This window comes from Caretta caretta, chromosome 5, assembly GCF_965140235.1.
Source record: "Caretta caretta isolate rCarCar2 chromosome 5, rCarCar1.hap1, whole genome shotgun sequence".
NCBI lineage: Eukaryota > Metazoa > Chordata > Testudines > Cheloniidae > Caretta > Caretta caretta.
Genome location: NC_134210.1, coordinates 18,900,678 through 18,923,449, shown reverse-complemented (window position 1 = coordinate 18,923,449; position 22,772 = coordinate 18,900,678).

Genomic DNA, 22,772 nt, shown 5'->3' with positions numbered 1-22,772 from the left:
GCACCTGCTGAGCCAGTACTTGCATCTTTCCTTGGTGCTGTGGAGGTGGCCGGTGTACAGCTTCATAAGCCTGGGGAGTAAGGGATAGGCTGGTTCTCCAGGTTCACAATTGGCACCTCAACAGCGTCAATGGTAATCCACTGGTCAGGTAAGAGAGTCCTGCTTGCAGCTCTCTGAACAGTTCAGTGTTCTTAAACATGTGAATGTCACGCACCTTCCCTAACCAGCCACCACGGATGGTGGTGAAATGTCCCAGGTGATCCACACAAAAGTAGCCCTTTCTATTGATGTACTCTGGGGCAAGGTGGTCTGGCGTCAAACTAGAGATATGTATGCTGTCTATTGCTCCTCCACAGTTCAGGAACCATCCACTATGTCCTGCATGTTGCTGAGAGTCACAAGCCCTGTGTAGCAGGAGGCAATTAATGGCCCTGCATGCTTGAATGACAACAGCTCCCACAGTGGATTTTCCGGTTCCAAAATGATTTCTTACTGACCAGCAGAAATCCGGCACTGCAAGTTCCCACAGTGTGGTCTCCACTGTCTTCTTCACTGTCAGTGCAGCTCTCATACTGGTCCCCTGCAGTGAAGAGCTGGGGCAAGCTCAACACAGGAATGTGGCCTTTCTCATCCAAAAGTTCTGCAGGCAAAAGTTCATAATCCCAAGCCTGCATTACGATGCAATCCCATCAGTCAGTGCTCATTTCTTGGGCCCAGAAACAGCATTTGCAATTGCTCTGTGGACAATCTTGAATTCTTTCTTGCTATGGCCACAGCACTGTGACTTCCAGGATATCATCATGTTCCCCACGGCTTTTCTTGTGGCTCTGCAAATAGTGGAGGATTGTGTGTCCTGTGCGTGCGATGCTCTTGACAATAGTGCTGTGCATGCTTCTGTCAGAGATGGTGGACAGCAACAAGTGCCTCGCGGGTTTGTGGAATTTTCAAAATAGACACAAAAATTATGGGATAGAGACGGCATTATGCGGTGGAGAATGTCACATGTTGGGAACTTGACCCTGCAGTACCAGTCACCCCTGCACAACTCATTTCTGCACCACCATGCATTGCCAAAACTTCCCAAAAGACAGTGCACTGGACAGTGGTATGCTGCACAGTGGGATAACTACCCCTGGTGCACTGCATTGTGCATCAAAGCAACCACGCCTGCTGATTATGCACAGTATCGGCGCAATGTATGATGTACTAACTGTGGCAGCTTTATGCCAATGTAATTGCATCAGCAAAAGTTAATAGTGTAGACACACCCAACGGCAGAATTCGGTAGCATCAAGGTAAGGAATGCATTTTCAATACAGAAAGAGATAAAGACTTAGTTCCAATGCTGTAAAGATATTCGTACAAATTACTAAGGCCTTAAAGAAAGTGTAGTAGCAAGTAAGAGATGTGTGCTGTGAAGGTGAGCAAACAGCACACAAAACAAGCTCAAGGATGTAATTGGATGAAAGATGAGAGTCTGTGATAGATGTCATTAAATATAGTGAACAGTGAAACACTATGTTGGAAAAAAGATCGGAAATGCTGCCTGAAAATAGTATATTGACATGATTTACTTGTGCAGTGTTCTCCACAGCAAACAAGGTGCTACCAGACACATGAAATGAAGCATCTAAGAGGCACTGAGCATAGCTACCAGAACCCATTTAAAAGCTAATACCAGAGTTTTCCCAACAATTGGAAAAGTTTGTTGAATAGCTGTGTTACCAACTCTAGCAATTTGATTGTGAGTCTCACAAAAGGCTGAAATATTCAGGAATAAGTTAGTTCTCATGAGACTTTCAGCCCAGCACCTTATAGTGGTTTGGATAAAGTTCAGATGAACACTTGGAATTGTGAGCACTGAACTTCACACCCTATTTTGGTTTGCCTGTGATCAGAGAGGAAAGGATGAGATTTACCCATCCATACCTGGGAGAAAGCATAATCTAGTCATCAGAACATGGGGATTTGGTTTCAAGAGTTCTAGGTTTAATTCTTGGCTCTGCCACTGACTTGCTAGTGTTGTTGAGTTAATCCATCTGTAAAATGGCTGAAAGAGTACTCACTTACCATATGGTGGATTTGTGAGACCTAGTCAATCAGTGGTTGTTAGAATGCTTTGAGATCCTCAGATGAAGATTATAATCGGGATTTTCATAATAGATTAGTTATAACCATGCAGAACAGTATTTGATTTAGTGGCAACTAGCCAAAGAACCTTACAAGAACATTACTATCTTTATTCCAAGCTTTTTGGTACATGTTTTCAATGCAAACAATGCAGAGAACTGGTGATGTCTGAAAGCCAATAGGTAAAAAGGTAACACATATGGAGAATCAGTTTTAGCCGTGGGTTAAGATAATGGATTAAATGAAAATGGAATGCCTAAAATTAGGCACTTAAATCTACATTTAGGCATCTAAAATAAGTGACCTGATGCCTGCAGCTCCCAATTAATGTCAACTGTGGTGGTAGTTTTATTATATGGATATATATCCCCTGGGAGCTAGATTAAGATATCCCAGTTTATTTCCCATTGTCTATGAAAGACCCAAGGTCTGGTCAATGTCAATCCGGTTTAATTTGAACTGGATGGGTAGATGTTATGTCCTATGTCTTATGGACTGAGACAGTCAGTCCAAATGTCTTCTTTCATCTGAGATGACATTAGCTTTCTGTCTTTCATAAACAAAGTTCCAATTCTTGTGTTGCATCAGTTAGGCCAAGGACATAGACCTGGCAGGAGTAACCTGGCAGAGCAGTATTGTTTAAACTGAGTAGGTTTTACAATATATTTACAGAGGAAATTATTCCACAAGTTTGATTTTTGTAATGGATTTCATTCTTGGTAGTGCTGGTAATAGCACACCTTTCCTGATCACTCTGTATGGTAACATCCATTGTTTCATGTTCTCTGTGTGTTCCCTACTATATTTTCCACTGTATGCATCTGAAGTGAGTTGTAGCTCACGAAAGCTTATGCTCTAATAAATTTGTTAGTCTCTAAGGTGCCACAAGTCCTCCTTTTCTTTTTATGGATACAGACTAACACGGCTGCTACTCTGAAACTTGTCAAAAGTTTTAGAAGTTCAGTTCACTTTGGATACACACTCAAACTTCGAAATCTGGTTCCACTCAAATCTAAGAACTACAGCAATATGTCAAAATTAAAAATAAAATAAAGTCTTTACTTAATTTTTTTGAACATCTAAAAATTCTGGTTCACTTAAAATTTTTGGCAAAGTTTGGGCCGATTTTTTTTTTATTCAAACCAGTTTTTCCATCCCTAAGCATTAATCTCAAGTGTATTCACATGGTTGTTGAAGAGGTAACTTCAGGGGTATTTCATCTGAAACACTCTTTAACTATACAAAGAAGAATTCATAGCTTTACTCTATCCTTGTGTTTAATCAGTTCTTTTCAAAACAGAAACTTATTAGCAAATCCCTGGAGTAATGGTTCATGTTTGTGTTGGAAAGCAAAATAAACTTCTTGTACATTCAGTGATAATGGTTTAGTTACACGCCAGGTTTTATGAAGGCCGTAATCTCTAATGTATGTCATTCCAAACAGACTAGAATATTCATTTATTTTGAGGGTGATAAATGAGTTCTAGAAGGTGACAAAGATTTGTGTCTTGCTCTGTTGATCTAACAACTCTCTGCATTTCTCTGAGCTAAGAAAAAAAACGGAGTCTTGCCAGCTTGATGGGGGAATAAAAATGCCATGGACTAATGAGTACCAAAATGAACTGAACTGAACTGAATCCAAAGCAGCTCAAACTTCAGGCAGTTTAGACTCAGAGCAGACAACTAAAATTTGCAGTGTGACATTTGCCAGTGTGCCACATTTGGGGCCACATGGGACATGATGATTTTTTGTCACAGAGAAATGTTTATTAATGAAAAAGAGAGTTACTTCTTAGGAAACCATTTCCATACCATTTGGGATTAGTTGGCAAGGAGGATGAAGGAAGAAAGTTCCTGGGGTGGGTCAGTTTAAAATTAATTGATTTTGCTGGACCATATAGGCTTGTAAAGCATATGATACAGAATTGAAAATGTGAGATATAGTCACATATGGACAGACATTTATTAGCTATTGCCTAGCATTGTTCTTTTATTTTTCTAGATTTGCAAATGCAACTAGATTTGAGAGACACAGATACAAAGAAGGTGATTACTATAAATTATTTTTTTCCACCCTCCCGGGGAGGGGTGGGGGGTGGAAGACCTTCGTGGCTGAAATATTCAAAGCCTAATCTTTGTACAAAGATGAGGTTTTTTCCTTTTTTTTTTCATTTTTTCAGCTAGCCTTGACTTTATTGGGGGGTAAAAATATACATTCCCCATTCCCATATGATAATTTCTTTCCATACAGTGTGAACGCAAAAACAGATCAACATGAAAACTTGGGGGCAGACTGTGAAATCTCTCCTCACATAGAATAGTATCTTACTCCATGAATAGTCACATTGATATCAGTGAAAAGTACTCAGAAAAGGGTTCACAACCTGACCCTTGGAAGGTAAGTAATCTTCTTAAGAAAATATATCCACAGTTTATGTTTGGAATAATTGGTTGGAGAATAAGCTAGGGTTGCCAAGTGTCCGGTTTTCAACTGGAATGCCCAGTCGAAAAGGGACCCTGGCGGCTCTGGTCAGCACTGCTGACCGGGCCATTAAAAGTCCAGTCAGCAGTGCAGCAGGGTTAAGACAGGCTCTCTGCCTGCCATGGCTCCGTGCAGGTCCTGGAAGTGGCTGCCAGGTCCCTGCAGCCCCTAGGTGCGGCCGCTTCCGGGAGTCGAGCGGAGGCAGGGCAGGCAGGGAGCCTGCCTTAGCCCCGCTGTGCCACCAACTGAGAGCATTTGAGGTAGCACCACCTGGCTGGATCCCACACCTGAACCCCCTCCCACCACCCAGTCCCCCTCCCAGGTCAGAACCCCCTCCCACATCTTAACTCCCCCTCAGAGCCTGCACCCCAACCCTCAGCCCCAGCCCTGGGCCTCCTCCTGCACCCCGAACCTCTCATCCCTGGCCTGACCCCAGAGTCCATACCCCAGCCGGAGGCCACACCCCCTCCCAAAGACCAACCCCCTACCCCAGCCCTGAGCCCGCTCCCGCACTCCAAACCCCTCGACCCTAGCCCAGAGCTCCTTTCTGCACCTCAAACCTGTCATCCCGGGCCCCACACCAGAGCCCGCACTCCAAGCCAGAGCCCTCACCCCATCCCGCACCCCAACCCCCTGCCCCCAACCTCCTGCCCCAGCCTGGAGCCCCCTCCCGTACCAGTTTGATTCAAACCAAAAACAATTTTTTAAAATTTTTTTTGTCAAATTGAAATACTTGATAAAATTTTTTTTGTATCAACCAAAACATTTCAGATCAACTCAAAACTATTTTTAGGTTTTTGTTTTTTTTTCATTTAGAGTCAGATGAGTCAGAGTCAACTTGAAACAAAATTTTTTGTTTGTTTTTCATTTTGTTTTGATTTTGAAAATGTTTTTTCATTGACTTGAAATTAATTGTTTTTGTCTTAATTTTTTTATCGAGGTTCTGCAATTTCCAGGTGTCTTTTGTTTTATTTTGTTTTTTGGATTTTTTTGTTTTAAATTGACCAATTTTGAAAACGAAATGCCATTTTGAAATGAAAAGTTCATCGGAAACATTTTTGAAAAAATGTTTTCATTTTTTCAGCCAAAACTATTCATCAAATTCAACCTTAGACTGCAAATAGTTTCACTGCCCCCCAAATGCATTTCTTTTGCAAAATTACTATTTGTTGAAATTTTTTTGGCCAGTCTTATGTGTGATTAGTAGGATCTGCTAAGGGTTTACCTAAACCTATTGAAACCCTGTCTCCTTTGTGACATCCCAAAACAGTGTGACCAGAGACCCAAAAGATACAGGGGCTCCTGCTGGGACTGGTACATGGGTGACTGTAAATGTCCCATTGAATACATATAGCAAAACCTTCCAAAAGAAGCATAAATTCTGTTTATGAAAAATTGATTTTAAATGTGTGCATGACTAAATGGAGTAATTGCATCACCGTTATTGCTGTAGCCCTCACCCTTTTATATCTTCCGTGTGATTTGTCACCATCAGTTGTATAACATCTAAAATAAGCCCTTTGAGGCAGGGATATGAAGGTGTAATTCTGTCTTTTGTGAAGCACCAAGCATATTTTTGGATGCTATAAAATAATAAAAATGATAGCAGAGGGTCTCTTTGAAATTCTGCTGCTCTCTCCAAACTCTAGGTTTAATATAGATATAGATATATATCTTTCCATTACCATGATAACAGGTGTGCTGGGCATTGCTTAAGCCTTGCTACATAGGTGCTACATATGGAGATGTCTGCCTATTGAGAAGCCTCATGTGGGTGTGTCTGCAGCCTCTAAAAGGGTTTCACAGCAGCCCTGCATAGCCCAGTATGGAGGGCCACATTTATGGTAGGTCAGGTAGGGGCATCGAGTACTGGCTTTTAAGGCCCAAATACTGTTGTGGAGGGGTTGCACTTCCTGTTCTAATCTATAACAGCGGCTGTCTGGAAATTGCACAGCAGACCCACACCCAGGATTTCACCTCTACAACCATCCTACACTCCACCTACATACAGCTGGATTACTATGGTTCTATGCATGTGGGGTGAATCTTCTCTCTGTGATACTCCTGCCTGTGGCTGATCTTGGAACATTCGAACATGGAACATGGGTTTGTTCCACAGTATGAATAGAGAAGCTGCACAAGTTACGGTAGACTCTGTTTGCCCTGAGGGGTTGGTGAGATGGAGAATTCAGAAGAGACTTGATCCTGTCTCCCATATATATATATATATATATATATATGCATGTGTTCTCTCCTGGTTCCATCCACCTTGCAGAGCTGGAAATCAGAGGGGTTTCTACAGGGTTGGAGGAAAGCGGGTGCATCTCATAAAAACAACAATGCCCTTTGCCTTAATACCATATGCATCAGCCAGGATCTGTAGGCACAGGAAGTCTACTGCTTGTGGGAGGGAGTGGAACATGGGGACTTCACATTTCAGCATATACTCCAATCATTCAGAGGCAGATTGTTCTTGTGCAAAATTAAATGGTAAATCTAGATGCAAGCTTTCCCCCTCCACCAGCGTACTATGAGGTGCTTGTGCTTATACTAATTCATTTGTGTCAAGTAATATATTACTTAACCTGATTCGAAGACAGGTGGGTGAGGATTCCTAATAACTAACAAAATGCCATTTCTTTAAAAATGTCATCTTTATTAAACTGAAGGTGGCATCTGCAGACCCTGATCCATCTGCAGAGGCAAATGTCTTTAGTTATTACTGGAATGTGACCAGAGAAGAGAGAGAGGTTGAGGGAACAATGAGTGACAAATGCTGAATGTTCAGTGAAAGAATAAGCAGCGTCTTGGCAAAAGTCATTTATTTATCCAGCCAACAGGAGTGAGATAAGGAGAATCAAATCCTCTTGGTGTAGGCACATAATGCATAAATGGGCCCAGGCCTCTATTCCTTGCACACAGCGCAACTAAAACTCCTATTGATCTCTATGAGAGGTTGGGGCATGCTTAGAATGTATGATTAGCCTATAGAAGGGAAGCGCTTGCTAGCGGGGCTGCCCTGTCATATAGTGTCTCACACCCCCTTTTTCATTTCTCCACTCCTAGCACAGTAATAGAGTAATTCAGAGTCAGGCCCATAAGATCCAACCATGAAGTGCAAAGTTATGGAGACTGTTACTTGTTTGCCAAGTGATTTTCAGGGCCTCATGTTATTTTCCTGCTGGAAGGGAAATTAGTGACAGAGTCCACGTAATTTTTACCATTATTTGTCTATTTACATTCATCCTTATTCTAGGAACAGAGACGGTTGCAAACTGCATATAGGCCAGTCCGTCTTGTAGAAACCTCAGCAAAGACACTGCTTTCCTTCAATCAAGAAGCAGCTGTCTTAGGTCTCTGTCTCTTTTGGGCCCTGTCTACACTTGGAAAAAAAGGTGTGTTTTTACACTGAAAGCCAACACGCTGTAAAATCCTAGTGTAGACAGCAAAGTTGCCATTTTACCTCCACTTTGCTAGGGTTCCCAGGGAGGTTCACCTCAACTAGCTAAATTCAAGTAAAATTACAACCTTCCCAGTCAACAATAGGGTTTTACAATATGTTACCTATCATGATATAAAAACAAACCTTTTACCTTGTGTCACCATACACCTGGAATCCTACTGCTTAACACACATTCTTTTTGCCTTCTTCAACCCCTGTGTTTTACAACCTGGAAACAACCCTAACATAAAACCTGCTCATCTGGGATCATGTAATGTTCCAAAGTAGCCAGATGATTTATTTGTCTTTTGTGAAGCTTCTCTGCAACACACATGGACTTAAGCATGGTTTAATTGCCCCTCAAGGGATTTCTTTAACCACACACTCTCCTTAACAAAATTCTGAGTGTGGCTACTGCATGATTACTTTAACTTTTTCTTTGGAAATGTTTCATCCCGAGGACTTGTACATCATTGACTCATAACTTGTGTGACCTGTTGTCATGACAATATATTATCAGTGACGATATAAATGAAACTCCATAGGTGAAGTTGAATTTAACCATAACCCATACTAGGCTGCAGAGGTGATGTGTGTGTGTGAAGGGGGCATGCGGGGTCACGTGCCCCTCCCTTCCCCTGATTTGCTGCTTGGCTTATATTTAGCATGCTCACACTCTGCCTCCCGCTCCCCAATCCGCAGGCATGGGTTGTCTCTGCTGGACAGTCTGTAGAATTACACTGGGATGTGCTCCATTCCCTGCTAATGGTCAGTTCAGATCCTAACTTAACTACACAGAGAAATCTTGAATTCATTTGGATACCTTCACTAATTTCAAAGGAGTTGAACCCTTCATTGATTAAACTGTAATGAACCAGCAATTACTCTGCATATACACAATTCTTAGGTCTCAGGTTGCTGGTTTTTTTAATAGCAAAAAATACCAAAATAGATCACGGGCTAAGTACTTGCCAAGATCTGCATCTGAAAATCAGCCCATATTAAAATACTAAATATATGAAATTACCATTGTAATTATTTCAAAGTATTTTCCTGCTTTCAGACTAAATAAACAAACCCAGCTCATCTTTTTTGTTATTGGAAAGGGGGATGAAATGCTCTCAGAGGATGAAGATTTCTATGGCAACTGCCAGCCTGAAAGGAACATTTTGCAGCATTATGAACCTTCTGAAAATACATTACTTTCAAACCACGTTGTATTTAATTAGTTGGCCATGCCACATTTTCCTCTATCACTTTTTCCTTTAAAAGAGGATATTGAGGTTGTAAAAGAGCAGAACATGTATAGTCATCAGATTAAATTGCAGAACACTGAAAAGGTCAAAATCATTGCAGTATAGTAATATCTTTCAGAAACTGTTGCCAAAATGGAATGGCCGTATTTGAATGCTTACTCATGCAGACATTTCAACCAAAAGTTGAAAGGGAAATATGAATTACTCCTCAAGTCGGGACTTGATCATAGGACTTTACAAGTTGATTGCAAAGAGAATCAGAAATAATAACAAATGAAGTCCCTTCTCATTCTAGAGTGTTGGTGCCACCCCACAAAGCTTATCTTTTCTTTAAGATGTGGGCAGATCTCTTCCATTGACTTCATAGGAATTATGTTTGTTTACATGAACTGGAACTCTGCCTCTCTGTTTCTGTGTCCAAATTTAAGAGATCAATCTTACCCCAATCATTTACTGAAGCAATTTAGATAGCACCATATGGAATTTACTTGTATCATTTAGCTTCCCCAGTACAGACATAACTCTCAGAATCTTTCTTGTGTGGCAGTTGTACTTTGGCTGGGGAATGATCATTTACCACAATGGACAAAATCAAAGAACTATAGTTTGTGCATTTGTGAGTTAATATTTTCTCCCTGGCATTCACTTGGAACTGTCCCAGTTGTTGAAAGCTTGAGTTGTTTATTAGGCCAGCTTCCCTATTTAAATACAAGCTGTCACTTTTCATCTGCTTCTGTCTTAGCGGCTGGTTAGTCATTTGGTCACTTGATTATCAAGGAATGGAGGGGGAAAAGAAACAGATTGGTAAACAAATTGAACTGCTCAATATTTGAAGAAGATCCAAGGGTGAAAAAGACTCAAAATATTCTAAAATCTGCTGGCTTCCACAACATCAGCAGTCTAAACTATGTTAAAGGAAAACCAACTGTTAGGATATAGATACTCAGGCCTGTCTGCAAAGGCCTGTACTTTAAGAATTTAGGGGTATTCTTATCACTTGGCTAGTTCTAGAGGTATAAAAGAGAATCAAAATCACTGTCTGCTGGTGTAAGGGCCTTCTCTTACTGTGACAATTTGAGGCCTTGTTCTTAGGCTAAGGCCTTTGGCTAAGCAGCAGAGGCAGCCATAAGCTAGGAAGCAAACAGTCACATCCTCACATTCCAAACTAGTCACATTGAAATAAGGTGCTATTGGGCTGTCAGGCACTATCAGGACAGGATTGTATTCCTATCACCTCCAGAGAAAGGGAAGTGCCTAGAAAATGTAAAAGGAAACTTAGTTTGATAGCATCCTGTCTGGCAAGAACTCACTTATTAATAGCTGGGATGTGAAATCCTCACTTCTGTATTGTTTTGTCATTATAGTTCCCACTTTGCTATTGTTTGTCTGTATAATCTCTGTCTGGTTCTGTGATTGTTTCTGTCTGCTGTATAATTAATTTTGCTGGGTGTAAACTAATTAAGGTGGTGGGATATAATTGGATAGCTAATCATGTTACAATATGTTAGGATTGGTTAGTTAAATTTCAGTAGAATGATTGGTTAAGGTATAGCTAAGAATATAAATTAGGGGCAAACAGGAAGTAAGTTGGGATTCGAAAATAAGGAAAAAGGAACTTGTATTTAAGCTTGCTGGAAGTTCACCCCAATAAACATCGAATTGTTTGCACCTTCAGACTTTGGGTATTGTTGCTCTCTGTTCATGCGAGAAGGACCAGGGAAGTGGGAGAGTGAAGGAATAAGCTCTCTAACACCAATGTGTTTTTAAGTATAAAGGGAGATAAGATTAACTGATTTATATGTCTAGATGAAGCAGTGACTTATACTGGAGTGTTTCAAAACAAATTGATTAATTACACCTAAGGGTATGTCCACACTGCAGCTGGAAGCATGCCTCCCATCCTGGATACACAAACACGAGCTAGCTCCATGTGAGCTAGCATGTTAAAACTAGCAGTGTGGATTATACAGCCACCTACACCTAAGCTGGGGTCAGGTAGACATGTACTCAGGCAGCAGCTGACCTCTGCTGCTGCCCATACCATAACATCCACGCTTTTATTTTTAGCGCGCTAGCTCAAGGAGAACTAACATGTGTCTATCTACCCGGGATAGGAGCCACAATCCTAGCTGCAGTATAGACCTACCCTAAGACAGTTTAGCAGCTTCTTTAGTATAAAAAGGTTTGTATCTCATTGGTTGTTCATTATGTTGTGTGAATAAACAGATTATTTCAGAGCTAATGAAAGCTTTACCTTAACAACCAAAGAGCCATAGAAGGCAGGGATGGGAAAGAACTATTAGCACAGTCAATCCTTCTCTCAGCCAATGCAGGTTTGTTACCTATGGTACATTATCCAGGGTTTTATCCAGCATAATTTTAAATATCCCACACAATGGACTTCTGCCACTTTCTTTCCTAGACTATTCTATAGCCTAATAGCTGTTGAAGCCACTTATGACGAGATAACTGGCTCTGTGGATGAAGGGAAAACAGTGGACGTGTTATTCCTTGACTTTAGCAAAACTTTTGATACGGTCTCGCACAGTATTCTTGCCAGCAAGTTAAAGAAGTATGGGCTGGATGAATGGACTATAAGGTGGATAGAAATCTGGCTAGATCATTGGGCTCAATGGGTAGTGATTAATGGCTCCATGTCTGGTTGGCAGCCGGTATCAAGTGGAGTTCCCCAAGGGTCAGTCCTGGGGCCGGTTTTGTTCAATATCTTCATTAACGATCTAGAGGATGGTGTGGACTGCACTCTCAGCAATTTTGCAGATGACACTAAATTGGGTGGAGTGGTAGATATGCTGGAGGGTAGGGACAGGATACAGAGGGACCTAGACAAATTAGAGGATTGGGCCAAAAGAAATCTGATGAGGTTCAACAAGGACAAGTGCAGAGTCCTGCACTTAGGACAGAAGAATCCCATGCACCGCTACAGGCTAGGGACCGAATGGCTTGGCAGCAGTTCTGCAGAAAAGGACCTAGGGGTTACAGTGGATGAGAAGCTGGATGAGAGTCAACAGTGTGCCCTTGTTGCCAAGAAGACTAACGGCATTTTGGGCTGTATAAGTAAGGCATTGCCAGCAGATCGAGGGACGTGATCGTTCCCCTCTATTCAACATTGGTGAGGCCTCATCTGGAGTACTGTGTCCAGTTTTGGGCCCCACACTACAAGAAGGATGTGGATAAATTGGAAAACGTCCAGCAGAGGGCAACAAAAATGATTAGGGGACTGGAACACATAACTTATGAGGAGAGGCTGAGGGAACTGGGATTGTTTAGTCTTCAGAAGAGAAGAATGAGGGGGGATTTGATAGCTGCTTTCCACTACCTGAAAGTGGGTTCCAAAGAGGAAGGATCTAGACTGTTTTCAGTGGTAGCAGATGACAGAACAAGGAGTAATGGTCTCACGTTGCATTGGGGGAGGTTTAGGTTGGATATTAGGAAAAACTTTTTCACTAGGAGGGTGCTGAAGCACTGGAATGCATTACCTAGGGAGGTGGTGGAATCTCCTTCCTTTGAGGTTTTTAAGGTCAGGCTTGACAAAGCCCTGGCTGGGATGATTTAGTTGGTGTTGGTCCTGCTTTGAGCAGGGGGTTGGATTAGATGACCTCCTGAGGTCCCTTCCAACCCTGATATTCTATGATTCTATGATTTTATGAAGTAAGGAAGTTTTTCCTAATATTCTGCCACAGTTCTCCCTTTCTTAAATTCATCCTGTTACTTTTAGATCCTTGTGTTCTAAATGATCTGTCTCCATCCTTGTTAACATTCTTCTGGTGTTTATAGACTGAGGTTCTCCTTTCTATGTTGTTCAGAGAAGCTAGACATAGTGAACTTTTCTTGTCTTTTCTCATATGTCACTTCTTCTAGAACCTTGATCATTTTGCTGTTCTACTCTGAACTTTCGCTAGTTTGTCAATAAATTTCTGTTCATGTGGTTAAACTATGGTACATGGATAATGAATTTATTTGTGTGTATATACAAGAGGTGTACTAGTGACTTCCTCTGGAAATTCATAAATTCATATATTATAAGGCCAGAATGGACCATTGTGATTATCTAGTCTGACCTCCTGTATAACACAGGCCATAGATCTTCCCCAAAATAATTCCTTTTGAATTAGAGCATATCCAGAAAAACATTCTTTCTTGATTTAAAAATTGCCAGTGACAGAGAACATACCACAACTCTTGGTAAATTTTTTTAATGGTTAATTACCCACACTTTAAAAAAATTATACCTTATTTTCAGTCTCAATTTGTCTAGCATTATACCTATCTCTTCTCGACTGAGAAGCTCATTATCAAATATTTGTTCCCCACATAGGAACTTATAGACTGCAATCAAGTCACCCCTTAATCTTCTTTTTGTTAAACTAAAGAGAGAGGCTCAAGGAGCTCAATCACTATAAGGCACATTTTATAATCTTGTAATCGTTCTTGTGGCTCTTCTTTGAACCCTCTTCAATTTATCCACATCCTTCTTGAACTGTGGTCACTAGAACTGGACACAGTATTTCAGCAGTGGCTGCACCACTGTGAAGTACAGAGGTAAAGTAACCTCTCTACTGTTACTTAACATTCCCCTGTTTATGCATCCAAGGTTTGTATTAGCCCTTTTGGCCACAGTGTCACACTGGGAGTTCATATTCAACCGATTATCAATTGGGTTTGAGCACCTGTGGTTCTTCTCTTCAGCCTCTAAGACCACTGGTGTACAGTAACCAGAGAGCCTTCTTAAAATGAAAATACTGTTTATTTTACAGTAAGAACTAAGTATTTAGAGAAAAAGCATATTAAAACAACAGTCTACATACATCTATGTTTTACCTAAAGACTTACTATACCCTGATGGTAACCTAGACAGGCCTAACTTCTTCAGACATCCCAGTTGGTGCCTATATCCCAGTCTTCTTCCCTGGAGCATCTACCCACCTATTGATAGACAGTCCCTTCTAAACTGATATAGTTCTTTTGTTTTTTTTACATTCCAGGGCTTTGGCCCTTCTCATCAAAAGCAGTTTTGTAGGTTGACTGGAGCCAGAGGTAAAATTGTCAAAAGAAAACTGATCTGGTGTTGTGTCTTACAACTCTTAATGTTTGCTGAGACATGGCTTATCATGAGCCATTCTTTTTTCTTCCTGCTTATTTTTCCTGACAGCCCTCTCTTAAACTAAACCACTATATTCACATTGTAAACATCTCGTCAACAAACAATATTCATAAATTATTACAAAGCAACTCCAAATCCATCACATTTTTGAAATCTAAGGATTTGGTAGGAATGGAAACTGAAGTTCTCTGACTCCAGTGGGTACTGGATAGGGCCTTTCAACACCTTCAGTGTAAATTTCCCAGTGCTTGTTTCTTTCTCTATTTCCTTCATTAGCTTGAATTTTTAGGGATAGTGGTGACAGTTTATTCTATATCTTAATCTTAATCCTGGGCCTTCCCTGATACTAGTTCTGAATCACACCAGATTATGGTAGTTGTGTTATATGGGATACTTTCTGTATGAGTCCATGAGACACTGGACTGAGTCAGATCAAACTCATTTTACATTAGAACTTAGATCACTGTGAAACTCCAACAGCTCCAGCCTTCCAAGGGGAGCAATGGGGACAAAACATGTAAATGGCATCCAGATGGAGCTTGATAAGTTTATGGAGGGGATGGTATGATGAGACTGGCTACAAGCCATTGTAGGCAATCAGCAGCTGCTAGTAGCAAATATTCCCAATGGCCGGGGAGGGGGAACTAGATGGGGAGGGCTCTGAGTTACTAAAGAAGATTATTTCCCAGGTATCTGGCTGTTGGGTCTTGCTGAAATGCTCAGAGTTCAACTGACCACCATATTTGGAAAGGAATTTCCCCCCAGATCAGTGTGGCAGAGACACTGCTTGTTTGTTTTGCCTTCCTCTGCATCACTGGGCATGGGTCATTTGCAGGTTTAAACTAGAGTAAATGGTGGATTCTGTGTAACTTGAAATCTTTAAATCAAGATTTGAGGATTTCAGTAAATCAGCCTGAGGTTATGGGCCTATTACAGGAGTGAGTGGGTGAGGTTCTGTGGCCTGCAATGTGCAGGAGGTCAGACAAGATAATCAGGATGGTCCCTTCTGGCCTTAAAGTCTATGAGTCTATCAACTGCTTGCAAAAGGTGACCATACTGGAGCTGATCCTCCGCAGGCGTAAATCAGCATACCTCCCTTGACTTCAACGGATTTACATCTGTTTATGACAGCTGAGGAAATGAACCACTATCTTTGAGTCCGAGACTGCAGAAGTAATTATCACTATAGGAATTGGAAAATATGTTTCCTATACATTTAAAATCTACATTGCTATTTTTCATTGCACAAAAACAGATATAAACAACTATTCTTATTTTGAAAGCAATTATAAGACAATAATTGTAGGGGGAAACATTCCAGCTGTAAATATGTAGTAGACAATGGTACATAAGACTTAGCTAAGAAAATTAATCTGTAACTTACCCAATGAAAAATTACTTCAGCAGTAGTTTAGAAACATTGCTTAGGAAAAGTTCTGTAAAGAGCAGTGACTTTGGAGTTCTGCTCATATCTGAAAATAGAGCTGGTCACAAATGGTAAGTAGATTCATTTAGTGGAAAATGTTTTGTACATTTTACAAAAAAGTGAAGAAAATATTGAATTTTTCCTCATTTTTTTGTTCAATAAAAATGAAAAACAGTGAGAACCACTTTTTGGTTTTTGAAATTTTTCCCTCCTTGTTCCATTCCCCTTGTTTTCTCACTGGCAAAATGAAAAAGAAGGGCCTAAAGGGGCTTAAAAAGGAGAGTAAAAGAGGTATGGAAAATGGAAAACTGGGGGTGGGTGGAAGGGGGTTGGTTTTGAAAACTGAAAAAATAATTAGTTTTTTGGTTGCTGGCATTTTTGCTGAAAAATTAGAAAACGTAAAAAAAAACAAACCCAAAACTTTGTCACTAAAATTTTAATTTTTTTTAAAAGGCCATTTAATAAAAAAAATTATTTGAATTGATAAATTTTGTCCAGCTCTATATAACAGTTTTTTTCAAATAATGGGGCTACTTCTACATTTCATTGAAGAGAGGCCTCTGGTTCTGGACACATCCTGGTTCTTCCTTCTGGGGGAACCCATCTGCACCACTCTGTTCACTCAGGCTTGGAGCACAGTGGAGAATTTGGGCAAAAGTCAACATCAAATACAGGGTGTGCATAAATATGCCGCCATACATTGCATTCTGGGTAATGTAGTCTTCACTTTTGTTCTCCATACTGCTCATTTAGATAACGCTTGCTGTCCTCTTTATTCTTCCAACCGTTTTCCACCAGCCAGAAAGGGAGACAAACAGCTGCCTCCACAGCTGATGCCAGCATCACTCTCCTGATGCCTGGCAGGTGTTACTTATGCATAAATGGCTGCATTCCATCCCTCCAGCAAACTGGGTGCCTTAGCACTGAATTGCACTTGGCATATATTGGCCCACAATTGTTCCATCATGAATCCAGTTTGTGTGGAATTGGTAAGCTCTAGTCTCTGGAGTCCAGCTGCAAGATCAGGCCATAGGTATAAGACTTAAAGCACAGAGATGGAGCTGAGAGTTCTTGCCATCAGAAACCTGATCTCATCTGGAAACGTTCTTGACCATTATGTAGTGGTTACACATAAATAAAGTTATGCAAGAAAAGAGTCTCATGTTGGTACCACTGGAATAATTTGCTCTGAACTATAACATTAAGAACTTTGAAAGAGGCTTATCTGCAACACTGGATGTTTCATAATACTGCAGAACTTAGAACTACTTTGGCTTTTGTCAGCCACTTAACAACCAGCGGGAGTGCTCACTGGCTCCAGTTTTGACTTAGGGATCTTAACTCCTTCAGCCAGCTACATACTATTAGATGAAGGACAAGTAATGTAAAAGAATAAATAAATCATGCAACATGGAATACACTTCCTTGTAGCTGTGAATCAAAATATTTTCAGTATTTTAATGTGTACTTATATATTAATAATCTTCCTTTTTACAAGGATTATGATGAAACAAATTCTATCCCTTTGGGCCTGATTTCCTAGACTTCAGAGGCTGAGCTCCAGCCCAAGCCAAAACTTCAAAGTACGTCTACACGGATATTTTTAGAGCTCTAGTGTGAGCCTCTCGGAACTAAGTTTGTTGACTGGGGCTGGGAGGTTCACTCCCACAGGCTTCAAACTGCTGTGGGTAGGTAGACTTACCCTCTATGAACTTAATGGTCCCTTATGGGCCTTAAAATATGAGTCCATGTAATCAAGTGTTCCTCTCACTATTACCTTTATCTCCCAATGTCACCCAGTTATTGCACCATTCAGTTACTACAGGTGGGCGGATCCCTACACCTATGCGGAACCCCTTGGAAGCCAATGGGACCTGCAGGCACAGCATGTGCCAGTATGCATCTGTCAAGGTTCCTTCCCCACTCTGAACTCTAGGGTACAGATATGGGGACCTGCATGAAAACCTCCTAAGCTTACTTTTACCAGCTTGGCTTAAAACTTCCCCAAGGTACAAGCTATTTTACCCTTTGCCCTTGGACTTCCACTGCCACCACCAAACGTTTACCTGGGTTTATTTTTATTGGGGAAGCGTTGTTTGGAAACGTCTTTCCCCCCAAAATCCTCCCAACCTTTGCACCCCACTTCCTGGGGAAGGTTTGGTAAAAATCCTCACCAAATTGCATAGGTGACCACAGACCCTTGGATCTTAAGAACAATGAAAAATCATTCAGTTACTGAAAAGAAGGATTTTAATAGAAGTAAAAAGTAAAAAAGAATCACCTCTGTAAAATCAGGATGGTAACTACCTTACAGGGTAATTAGATTCAAAATATAGAGAATCCCTCTAGGCAAAATCTTAAGTTACAAAAAGACACACAGACAGGAATATCCATTCTATTCAGCACAGCTTAATTTCTCAGCCATTTAAAGAAATCATAATCTAACGCATATCTAGCTAGATTACTTACTAAATTCTAAGACTCCATTTCTGTTCTGTCCCCAGCAAAAGCATCACACAGACAGACACAGACCCTTTCTTTTTCTCCCTCCTCCCAGCTTTTGAAAGTATCTTGTCTCCTCATTGGTCATTTTGGTCAGGTGCCAGCGAGGTTACCTTTAGCTTCTTAACCCTTTACAGGTGAAAGGATTTTTCCTCTGGCCAGGAGGGATTTTAAAGGTGTTTACCCTTCCCTTTATATTTATGACATGCCTTCCAAATCACAGCTAGGGTGAAACGCTGGCTGGGATTTCTTCCTGGAGCTCTAGGAAAAAACAGAGTTAATAAGACACATGCACCTCTAAATATACTACCAAGTACATAAAGTCTAACAATATTTTCCACATCTCAAGGACGATTTTAACCAGTTGATTCTGGGAAACTTTCACGGGAGAGTGCATCAGCCACTTTGTTAGAAGCTCCTGAGATGTGTTGGATGTCGAAATCAAAATCTTGGAGAGCTAAACTCCACCGAATAAGTTTTTGTTATTTCCCATGGCGGTATGAAGCCACCGTAGCGCAACATGGTTGGTTTCCAGGTGGAAACGCCATCCCCAAACGTATGGGTGTAGCTTTTCCAGAGCATAGACAATGGCGTAACATTCTTTTTCACTGACTGACCAGTTGCTTTCCCTCTCAGACAGCTTCTTGCTAAGAAACACTACAGGATGCAATTCTTGATCCGGTCCTTCCTGCATTAAAACTGCTCCCACACCACACTCGGATGCATCTGTGGTTACTGGGAATGGTTGGTCAAAGTCTGAGGCCCTTAGTACAGGGTCAGACATGAGTGTCGCTATAAGCTAGTTAAAGGCCTTCTGACACTCTTCGGTCCACTGAACGGCATTTGGCTGTTTCTTTTTGGTTAGGACTGTCAGTGGGGAGGCAATTTGGCTGTATTGCGGTACAAATCACCTGTAATAATCAGCCAAGCCTAAGAAGAATTGAACCTGTTTCTTTGACCTTGGGACAGGCCACTTTTGGATAGCATCCACTTTGGCCTGTAGGGGGTTGATAGTTCCTTGACTCACCTGGTGTCCAAGGTAAGTCACTCTGTTTGGGCCTATTTGACGCTTCTTAGCCTTAACAGTTAGTCCTGCCTCCCTTATGCGCTCGAAGACTTTTTGTAGATGTTCCAGGTGTTCTGCCCAGGAATCCGAAAATATGGCCACATCATCAAGGTAGGCGACTGCATATTCTCCTAATCCCGCTAGGAGACCATCTACAAGTCTTTGGAAGGTGGCGGGTGCATTTCGCAGCCCGAAAGGGAGTACGTTAAATTCATACAGCCCGACATGTGTGGTGAAGGCTGACCTTTCCTTGGCGGATTCATCTAGCGGTACCTGCCAGTACCCCTTGGTTAAGTCCAAGGTAGAGATGAACTGGGCGCATCCCAGTTTCTCTAATAGTTCATCTATGCATGGCATTGGATAGTTGTCTGGGCGAGTTACAGCATTTAGCTTACGGTAGTCCACGCAAAAACATACCTCCCCATCTGGTTTGGGAACTAGAACCACTGGAGATGCCCATGCACTTCCAGAGGGGCGGATTACACCCATCTGTAACATATCCTGGATCTCCCGTTCTATAGCAGTTTTAGCTTGAGGAGACACCTGCTAAGGTTGGACTTTAATTGGGTGAGCATTACCTGTGTCAATGGAGTGGTATGCCCATTCAGTCAGTCCTTAGGTGGCTGAGAACGTCGGTGCGTAGCTAGTGCACAGCTCCTTGATCTGCTGTCGCTGCATACGCCCAAGGGTCATGGAGAGGTTCACCTCTTCCACGCCACCAGCACTTTTCCCTTCGTAGTAGACACCTTCAGGCCACTCAGCGTCGTCTCCTCCCTGGGCTGTAAACTGACAATTCTCTAAAGCCCTTTTATTCCAGAGAGTTAAAGGTTTAATATGGTACACCTTAGGCTTTTGGTTGGAGGTGGGGAATGCTATGAGATAATTAACAGCTCCCAGGCACTCCTGGACCATGAATGGCCCTTCTCACGAGGCTTCCATTTTATGGGCCTGGAGTGCCTTTAAGACCATGACCTGGTCCCCTACTTTGAAGGAACGCTCTCTGGCATGTTTATGATACCAGGCTTTATGCTCTTTTTGAGCATCCTGTACTTTTTTTTTAGCAAGGGCGAAAGAGGTTCGGAGGGTGTTTTGTAGGTTGGTTACAAAGTCCAGAATGTTAGTTCCTGATGAAGGTGTAAATCCCTCCCATTGCTGCTTCACCAACTGCAATGGCCCCTTAACCTCGCGACCATATACAAGTTCAAATGGTGAAAACCCTAAACTGGGATGTGGTACAGCTCTGTAGGCAAAGAGCAACTGCTGCAACACTAGGTCCCAATCATTGGAGTGCTCATTTATGAATTTACATATCATGGCCCCCAAAGTTCCATTAAACTTCTCCACCAGGCCATTTGTTTGATGGTGGTAAGGAGTGGCAACCAAGTGATTTACCCCATGAATTTCCCAAAGGTATTCCATAGTTCCTGACAGGAAATTAGTTCCTGCATCTGTGAGGATGTCGGAGGGCCAACCTACCCTGGTAAAAATGTCTGCTAGTGCCTGACACACATTTTTAGCCCTGGTGTTGCTTAGAGCTACTGCTTCCGGCCATCGGGTGGCAAAATCCATGAAAGTCAGTATGTACTGCTGTCCTCTGGGTGTTTTTTTTGGAAAAGGACCCAGAATATCCACAGCTACTCGCTGAAGTGGAACTTCAATGATGGGGAGTGGCTGGAGAGGGGCTTTGACCTGGTCTTGGGGTTTTCCCACTCTTTGGCACACCTCACAAGACTGGACATAGGTAGAAACATCCTTGCCCATTCCCTCCCAGTGGAATGACCCCCCCAAACGGTCTTTGGTCCTGTTCACCCCAGCATGGCCACTAGGATGATCGTGGGCTAAGCTCAAGAGCTTGGCCCGGTACTTAATTGGAACTACCAACTGTCTCTGAGGATGCCAGTCTTCCTGGTGTCCACCAGAAAGAGTTTTCTTGTATAAAAGCCCTCTTTCTACAACAAACCTGGATTGATTAGAAGAGTTGAGAGGCGGTGCGTTGCTCCGTGCCACCGTCCAAGCTCTCTAGAGGCTTTCATCTGCTTTCTGTTCGGTCTGGAACTGTTTCCTTGATGCTGGAGACATCAGTTCCTCATTGGATTGTGGACCTATGCTTGGTCCCTCTGGAAGCGATGTAGGGGATGGGGCTGTTTCCGTTGACTGTGAACCGCTCTCCGCTAGGGCACTATGTTGGAGTTCAGGCTCCGGTTGAGCCTCTTGTGTAGGGTTATGGGCTGCTGTTGGTTCAGGTTCGGTGGGGCCCTCTGGTGTTGGGGTTGCAAGTACTGGATTCAGTGCTGGCAATGGGTCTGGTGTTGGTTGTTCTGCCGATTCCGGTTCTGGGACTGGTTCCGTCTGGGTCTCTGGGACTGGATCCACTACTGCTGTTGACATTGGCCTGGGGTCAGGGTCCATCACCTCTGATCGGGTCCTGGTAGAAGTTTCCGGAACACCGTTAGGCGTGACGGCTGGTTTAGTCTGGCTGCGGGTGACCATTCCCACCCTCTTGGCTGACTTCACATGATTGGCCAAGTCTTCCCCCAACAGCATGGGGATGGGATAATCATCATAGACTGCAAAAGTCCACATTCCTGACCAGCCCTTGTACTGGACAGGCAACTTAGCTGTCGGCAAATTGAAAGAGTTGGACTTGAAGGGTTGAATCGTCACTTGGATCTCTGGGTTGATTAAATTGGGGTCCACTAAGGAAGCATGGATAGCTGACACTTGTGCTCTGGTGTCCCTTCATGCGGTGACCTTCTTCCCACCCACACTCGCATTTTCCCTCTGCTCCAAAGGTATCTGGGAAGTATCTGGGCCTGAGGACCTCTGGTGTGATTCCGGTGCAATGAACTGTAATCAGTTGGGGTTCTTGGGGCAGTTGGCCTTTACATGCCCCGGCGCGTTACATTTAAAACATCGTCCAGCTGACGGGTCACTGGGGTGAGGTGGGTTGTTGGAGAATGGTGTGGCGGGACAATAAGGAGGCTGGAGGGTTCCTTGGGGGGGTAGGTGGGGCCTTGGGCGGCCCCCAGTAATAGGGTGTGGTCTGAGGTTGTCCCTTCTGGTATCTGCTCCAACTGCGACCAGTTTTTTTCTTCTCTGGCACCTCCACCCATTTGGCTCCAATCTCCCCCACCTCGATTACAGTTTTGGGTTTCCCATCTAGGATGTATCTTTCTGTTTTCTCAGGAACACCTTCTAAGAACTGTTCCATTTGCATTAGGAAAGGCAAATCTACTGGAGATTCAACACTTGCTCCTGATATACAGGCATCCCAATGTGGTAGGCATGTTGGGTAAATGACACGTCTGGTTTCCACCTTAGGGCTCTGAATTGCCGATGGGAATGC